Source organism: Chlamydotis macqueenii, chromosome 11 (genome assembly GCF_036417535.1).
Source record: "Chlamydotis macqueenii isolate bChlMac1 chromosome 11, bChlMac1.mat, whole genome shotgun sequence".
Taxonomy (NCBI): Eukaryota; Metazoa; Chordata; class Aves; order Otidiformes; family Otididae; genus Chlamydotis; species Chlamydotis macqueenii.
The window spans coordinates 4,281,740-4,289,933 of NC_141566.1; positions in this window are offsets into that span (position 1 = coordinate 4,281,740).

Consider the following 8,194-nt stretch of genomic DNA (forward strand, 5'->3'; position numbering starts at 1 on the left):
TGTTCCAAGTTGCTGAGCATTCTTCAGGAATTTATGGTGGACATGACTAGCGGGCAGCAGCTGGCATGTCAGGCCAGCATCTTGAACAACGTTGTATCAAAGATGGCTTTGACTCTGAGGTCTCCATTGCAAGGTGTAGCCATCCCTCCCTGCGTAAGAGTAGGCTTTTAAAGTGTAACAGAATTAACTTCTCTGCTCCTACTTACTTTTCCTGGCTGTAAATGATGATCTCTTTTGAATGGCAGTACAAAACTAATCTTGTAATACAATGTATGTTTTCTTGAGCCAAGTGTTGAAAACATGGGTGACCTGCTGTTACACGTGGGTCTACTTTGCAGGGAGATTGTTACCTTGTTTGCAGACCAATTGGTGGGAGTGATCTAAGAGTTTCCCCTAGCAGCTTTCAGCTGAAGTCACTCCAGAAGCTGTGCTGCATTCATGTTTTCAATCTTTTTGTTATTGGTAATTGGCATTAATCATGAACCAGGAGTGTCAGTGCAAGATGCTGTGCAAGCATAAACCAGAAATGTAGTACTATCTTCAAGACATTCAGTGCGCTGTAAGATGAGTGACAAAGTTGGTCCAAAGCTGGGGAGAATAAGACACATTTTTGAACAGTGCTAGAGAGGCAGGTGTTTGCCTTGGCTAATCACTGTCTGCCCCTAAGGCTTTTCCAGGCTACAGGGCAAAATACAGTTTTTAGAAGAAGATAATCAGGGTTTTGATGATGTTTCTGGGGTGTCCTCTCATAAAAGGGACGTGGAGCATGAGATGAAAATGATCACAAAGTCTAGAGACAGCCTCTTGCAATGAAATTTGAGATTCTTATCTCCTCACAAAGCTCTCAGCTGAGCTGCATTGTGGTCCTGGGCAGTCTGTGCCCACTTCAGAGCACACCTGGCATACAGGTGAGATAACTCCTCATTTATTTCCTTTCTGCCCTTGTTCAGCTAGGTGAGCACACCTGGAATATGTGCTACTCGTGGTGGGATATCCTGTCCTACTGTGAGGACTTATTGTCAGGTGTGTTCTCTTGGAACACCTGGGCTGTCAGGTAGAGTTCTCTTAGGTTTTATTTTATGAGTCTGGACTTCACGTACTATTGCAACTCTTCCAAATCTTCTGGTGGTTTTTTGGTTTTTTGGTTTTTTTTTTTTTTGCTAATAAATGTGCAGATTAACTAGAGATACCCTCATTTTCTAGTGCTTAGTATATCTTGTTCAGCAGAACATCTACAGTATCCAAGGAAGGAAAATAAAAGCTACATACCAAAACCAGTTCTGGGCAGTCTGCTCTATTTTGAGTAACTGAAGCTTTGCTGGTTTGTGACAAGCTAGGCCCAAGTGATCTTATTTCTCTCTTCTCTTAATATATCCCAGGCTTTCTGTGTGATTTTTTTTTTTTTTAATATTTATGGTACAAATGTTTCATAATGTCTTTTCATTTAATATGTACTGGTCCAGCTTAATTGAACCAAGCTCATTGTTTTCAGTGGCCTTATGCCAAAAATAAATTTTGTTCCAGAGCTCTGACAGAGGGAAAAAATAGCTGTTTAGTTATGGATATTTAAAATCAGAGTTACAGCTCTCATTAGTCCACTTTCCAATTCAGTTTCTGCAAATATGATCTTATAAGAGCTATTTTAAAAGTGTTTTTTTTTCCTGTTCCTGTGCCATTTTAATCAGTTTTTATAAGTATGCAGTCCTTCTGTAGTTTGACTTTTACAGCTATATCTTTACATAGCAGTGGGCTTCATTGAGAAAGAGGTAATATCTGCAGTGAAGTTACCTGTGTAAGGAAGGAGCCTGCAGAATTCAAGAGATAATGTAAAATGCAAAACTAATTTTGTAAATCTCAGGATTTGCTTACTGGATAAGGCAGCTCCTAATCTGTAAGAATGCGTGGATGTAGAGATGCTTGTTTGGTGAAGATTCGTGTACTGCATTGTGAATGGTCATTCTGCAAAGGTCAGATTTTAACAGTAGTAAGTCTACAGCAAAATAATGACAATTATCCCCTGGTTCTGTAGGAAAATAACAAGAATTACTTAAAAAAAAAAAAAAAGAAGCAGACAGTTCATAACGGTGTTAATTATCTAGCCCTTGCCAAGACATGCTGAATTTTATGGAAAATTTTAATTTAAAGCTGAATATTTCTTTCTCTCCCGTCTGAACAAAGAATTGTTTATTTGCTGTATACTTTCTAGGTGCTAAAGATAGCCAAGCATAAAAGGTGACATTTTATTTGCCACTCACATATTGTGTTAGGTCACAGCAGCTATGAAATTAAGTAATGTGTGTGGTTGTGTTCTGAAGAGAACTTCTCAGACAATTTTGATAATGTATCGGAAAATATGACCCACCTGGGTTTTGAGTATCTTGTAAGATTAACTTGAAAGGGAGAGCTACAAACACTGCAAAGCTAATAATTCTTTATTAAGCAGTGCATCAGAAAACAGAAACGTATTTCAGAATTGCTAGCCAGTTTTAACCTTTCGTCAGTGCCACTTGTGGGATTATCAATTCGTTTAGGGCAATAGGGGGGAAAAAAGAATGTGTGCCCCTCCATGGATAATGATTTAAAATTAATTTATTGCCTAGATACCAGTATAAAGTTGTATTACCAGGTCAAAAAAGAAGGGACTTCGGTAACACCTGTGTCTCAGCTTAAGTGTTATAATGATGACAAAGAAGAAAATATACAAATCTTTTAAAGCTTTAATTGATAGGTAATTTTCAAGCTCTCTGAGAATCTAGCCTCAAAATTAAGGACTGCTTTATTTGTTATTCTGGACAGCAGTAAAATCAAAGCAGTTCTGCTCTTATCTGTGGAAGGGATTGTTCTAGCGAGGCCTGTCTGTGTCTTGAAAGGAACTGGAAGGAGGCTGAGTTGCTTGTTAGAGGGTACCTGCAAAATGCAGTCTTGATAGTGACTGCATTAAATATTATTGGAGGAAGAAGATCAGTGGGAAGGGAGATCGGTCCTTAACAATATGAACTTCATTTCCATAGGTTTTGGGTTTTTTCTGTCAAAATACCTCTATAACCCAAGAAGGCTTTCACTCTCCTGAGAAGGCTATAAAACACAACTGAGCTTGATAAGTGTATCAAGCTTTCAGTTTGCGTCTGAGAGGATAGAGCAGTTACAGTGGAATCATGCAGTTCCCAACACTTGTTCCTTGCAAAAAGAAAATTTGGAGGTCTAGGCAGTAAATGTGAAAATACTTGGAGAAAGCAAGTAATCTGTTCTTGTGCTTTTTGCACAGATTTCCTGCAGTTTAGCCTGCCTTGGGTTTTTCCCTACAACTTCCCCTTCTGTGATGGTCTGGTTTACATGGAAGTCATGTTGCTGCAGTCTCCAGTAGCTGTATTTAACTTTCTACTTTTAAAAAGGTGTTGACATTAATCCTACTACTTGTGTTCAAAGTTATCTTTTCTTTTCAGGATGGCATCCTCTCCTCTCAGGTCTGAGGAAACGTGAAGAGGCAGAATTAAGACAAAGTCAAAGGAACTGTTCCATGGATCTGCTTCTCTGGCTTTTTGGCCACATTTTTTAACAGTTCTTGCTGGTCAGAAGTGACTTTGGCCCTCTGATTCTTCTCTTAGCCAAATGGATACAAAGCTGTAGAGATTCCTATGGTCTGTTCCTATCCTTCCCCTCTTGTTGTTTTTGCAGGATTTTGATTAGCTTTGGTTGTGTCGGCCTCATTGGGCCAGTAACTCAGCACCATCCAGTTTGCATAGTCTCTGCTCACTTGGTTACCTTCATATAGAGAGAATGAACACTGTGAACCAAACTGGGCTGATTTGCTTCAGTCTGCTGAGATATATTCTGAGTTTGCCTTATTCACTCCCAGGTCTATTTTCTCCTATTTTGCTGGAACCTACTGTACTTTATACAGCCTCCAGCCCTTGCTTCTACGTGCTCTTGCACTCATCTGCCTTTCTCGCTCTCCTTTGTGCCTGAGTAGCCTAGGGAGGTTGCCAGTATGACTCCTGGCAGTTAATCCTGTAGTGCTTTTTCTGGTGCCTCACTCTTGGCAGCAGCGAGGACGTGTCAATGCCTGTTACCTAGGAATCTCTGTTACACAAATCTGTTTGAGAGTTGCACCTAGTGTTCGTTGCTCTTCCCGTTACTAATAGGAACACACAATCCATCCTTGTCACAAGCGTTTGGCAAGACCTCAGTGTGATGTATAAACTGGGTAAAACCTAAGCATGATCTAGGTGTTGTATCTGGACTAACTGGGAATTAGCTAGAAAAGGCAATACACCAAGGTTGCTGTAAGATGTGAGTAATATTCATTTTCCTTCCGTTTTGCATATTTGTAATTTTTCTGTTTCCATGGAAGGGGAAAGATGTTGGAAACAAGGTAGCAATGGCAACATTAACTGTTTTTTTAGTATTTTATTTGGCTGGCAGAGAGGTCAAGACCTACGGCTTTCTAGAGATCGGGGTAAAATATTTGTACAGAGTAAGCTGGAAGTCAACTGCATAAATGTATTCATAGCACTGTTAGAAGTGGTTGGTTTTGATCCAAAAAGCAGAGAAGAGGAAAATGAAAGTGCGGTTAAACAAGATACGGATTTATAAATTCTCCTGTGCTTCTTAAAATCTCCACAAATTAAATGTTAGTGAAACTGAAAATAATCTACTTTTTTTTTTCTAATAGCGTCATTGTAAAACTCTAAATAGCAACAAGTCAGTGCTTTGTCTTTTCCCAATTTAAAAAAATTACTACATGTACTTTACCTGTTCACATTGCATCAGAGAGTTTTCAAATCAGCTCCTTGTGTTCCTTATCCTTTTGTTTGAATCATTGAAGATATTATTTCCTATTAATGAAGGCCATGCCCTCAGAAGTAGTAAGGCTATCTCTCTGTGGACATGAAATAATATCTAGCTCTAAAAAAGGAGTCTTAAACTGCAAAATGTTTCCTTAGGAAATGATACAATTATAAAAGGAGTGATCAATCTGTTACTCTTAATACTTTACTTTTGACTTAAAGTCTGCTTAGAATTCATAAGCTAGCAAGTAATTTTTCCAGAAATGTATATATAAACACATCTCATTACTGTAACAAAGTTGATTAGATTCATTGACACACTGAATAATTGCTTGACTTTCCCAAAGAAGAGCAGGACCAATGTAAAGTTGTAAGAGTTCTTGTATCAGACATACTTTTGCTGTGAAGGCATGTGCAGAAATCAGTTGCTCTGTAGAATATATACATATACATTTTGAAAGCAGTTTGGAATTATTGCTACTGCTATAGTGGAAACACATCAAAACAATAGCAAGGTGAATCATTGTATTGTACTTTGATGATTAAACCTATCCACAAAGCAGGCTGTAACTGAACTGGAAGAACATAGCCTGCGGGAGCAAAAACATTTGGCAAAAAGTAAGCTTGGAAAATTAAGAATTTTCCATAAAAGGAGCCTCTAGGCTTCCAGCCTCAGCCCTCCTTGAGAGATTTTAGACTATCATCAAAGTGTATGTGAAGGGGTTGAAAAGTTGGAGCATTATCTGTAAAATGACTGTACCTTTGTAAAAACCTTCTACAGGAACTGCAGCACATGGGAGGTGTGGATTCGGCTGGAAGATGAGGTTGGCAGGTCCTGTGTTGCATTGCACAGGGAGTAGCATTTTGCATAGAACATGCTGACTTTTCGTTACTGGAAAGGATTGAAGTGTGGGGAGTCTTGGTCTTGTGGGCATGACTGAGGTGATCTGCAATCAGGCCTGGGTGCCATAAGTACGGTGCTGTATATCCGATGTACTTCTGAAATTAGCTTTTAACTTTCACTAGGGGAACAGATGTAACACAAATGCTTTGCTTGCTATTGAGCAAAAGTTTTTTATCTGTTTTCATCTGAAACACAATTTTTAACGGCTCTCTCTTCTTGTAAGCTTTATATAAGCATTTTTACAAAGGCGGAGTAGTAGTGCATTTGTAATTTAATAAAGAAGTTTTGGCTTAAACTGGAAACCGCGTGTGAAATCCCCTCCTACAGATGGTAGTTGGCTTTTTGCTGTGACTTGAAAAGGTGTAAGGCTAAGCTTAAGAAAAATATAGAGAAAATATCTTAATAGAGTGGTGAAGGGCAGAATCTTTCAAACCACTCTGGGTACAAAGGTAAAGTATCCTAGTCACCAAAGTAAATGTCAGGTCCTTAGCCTCCTTTTACCACAGGTAGATACAGGAAATACTCTTTAAGCTCCACAGAGGTTTTAAAGTTAAAGGAGTTGGTGGCCGTAAACAGAATACTTCAGATGGTCTCTTCAAGGTCGTGATTATATGGTTTGCTCTGTGGTTCTTTTAACAACCTTAATCTCTGTGAATCTATAATCTTGTTAGGATTAAACTGAAATCTGATGAGATAATTAGAGTGAGCTCCAAGCTGTGGTTTGACCTAATATCTCTTAGTGGTACAATTTCCATGTGCATGGAGTGGCCCTGGAGCATGTGGAGTGTTGAGAGCCCTCAACAGGGTCTCTGGGAGCTGAGGGCTCCCATGCCTCAGGTAATCTGCAGAAAATCACCTCAGAGTTTTGTGCAAGGACTGCTCTTCTGAGACTGTATAAACTGGAGTCTGGGTCAGGATGTCTTTTAGTGTCTCGGAGCACATTTTCCATTGAAGGTAGAATGTGTTTGCGGACCCTCCAGAGTGCTGAGAGTTGCAGGGTAGGTTAAATCCTGAAATTATTGTGCTTGTTAAAGTTATAGCAACAATTTTGGTCTGTTTTGTCCCTTTTCTAGGATTCATTTGTCATGGATATGCTTTTTACACTGTTTCATTATGTAAATACAAATTAACATGTTGCAATTTTAACTTTAAAATACATAACCACTGGTTGTGGTACTGTATTGTCTTTCACCCCTGGGTCTGAGAGATTTGCAGGTGTCCTTCAACCGGGCCTGGCCACTTTATTTTGTGGCAGGCTAAATAACAGGATTACCATATTGCATATGTGAAGAAAGCTTTGCCTCAAGTCATACAGCAAGCCAACGGCAGGATTGGATTGCAACTCCTCGTTGCCTGCTCTAGCCACTAGATGAAAACAGACATTACAGCCAGGAGATGCAAAATATCACTTTGCATAATGATCAGCGGTCTATTATGTGGCTTTGCTTCTTTGAACTGTTGCACCGTAATTGGTAGTGCTTTGTGTGCCCTAAGGCTCCTCTGTAAATGAGAAGACTTCTACAATCTGCTTTTGGAGATCTGGAAGGGTTGGACCTCTAACCAATAAGGCATAAAACTGTAGAAAGTTGATTATGGCTATTTAGAGACTCTCCGTTCAATTTAAATTTCTTCTCTGTTCTAGCACGATACCGTGAAGTTTCCAAAGAATCTGGTTGGTTTTCATCTTTCAGCTTCACACTACCCAGCCAAGTTCTGCACGTGTTTCAGAGAGGAGTGGCAAGGATTAAAAAGCAGCTAGTCAGTCTCAACTACAGTCTGCCAGTGGTAGAGCAGAATTAATTAATGTTATATCAGATCTCCAGTGCTACTGTAACTTTTCAAGGATATCTATTCAAGGATACTTTATGAACCACAGACCAAAATGTTTATGAAGTATTTTGGATAGAAGTAAACTAATGCTGCATTTAAAAAAAAAAAAAAAAAAAGAATGCTGTGATTTTGAATGATTTGTGGTTTTTTGGCGGTGGGGTTTGTTTTGTTTTGGTTTTTTTTTTCAGATATAAGTCTGATTCATAAAACAGTAGATATTGAGCACATTTCAGCAAAACAAATGGCTTGGTTTTTTTTAATTTAAAAACTCAGTAATAGGAATTTAATAATTTTCATTATGAGCTGCTATTAACAGAAATGTTCTGAAGCTGGTTGTAGCTCTCCAGATCCTTTTCCCCTTTCTTACCTCTCAGCTTGTGAAACAAAGGAAAAGGAAACTTTGGGGGTTTTTTTGTTGGGTTTGGTTTTTTTTTTTAGATTTTTTTTTTTTTTTTTTTTTTAATTAAGCTACTGCCCGGATCTGGAATGATTGTTTCAGTTTTCCCTGCACGGAAGACTTCACCCAGTCATCTTTGTGCAGTGATACTGGTTACAGGTTTTTGGTTTACATGTTACCATTTAATTTACCAGAAGTTAATTTTCTGACGTACCTATGTATTTTCTATGTACAATAATACATGTTCTCTGTGTGTAAGAATAACGAAGCAAAATA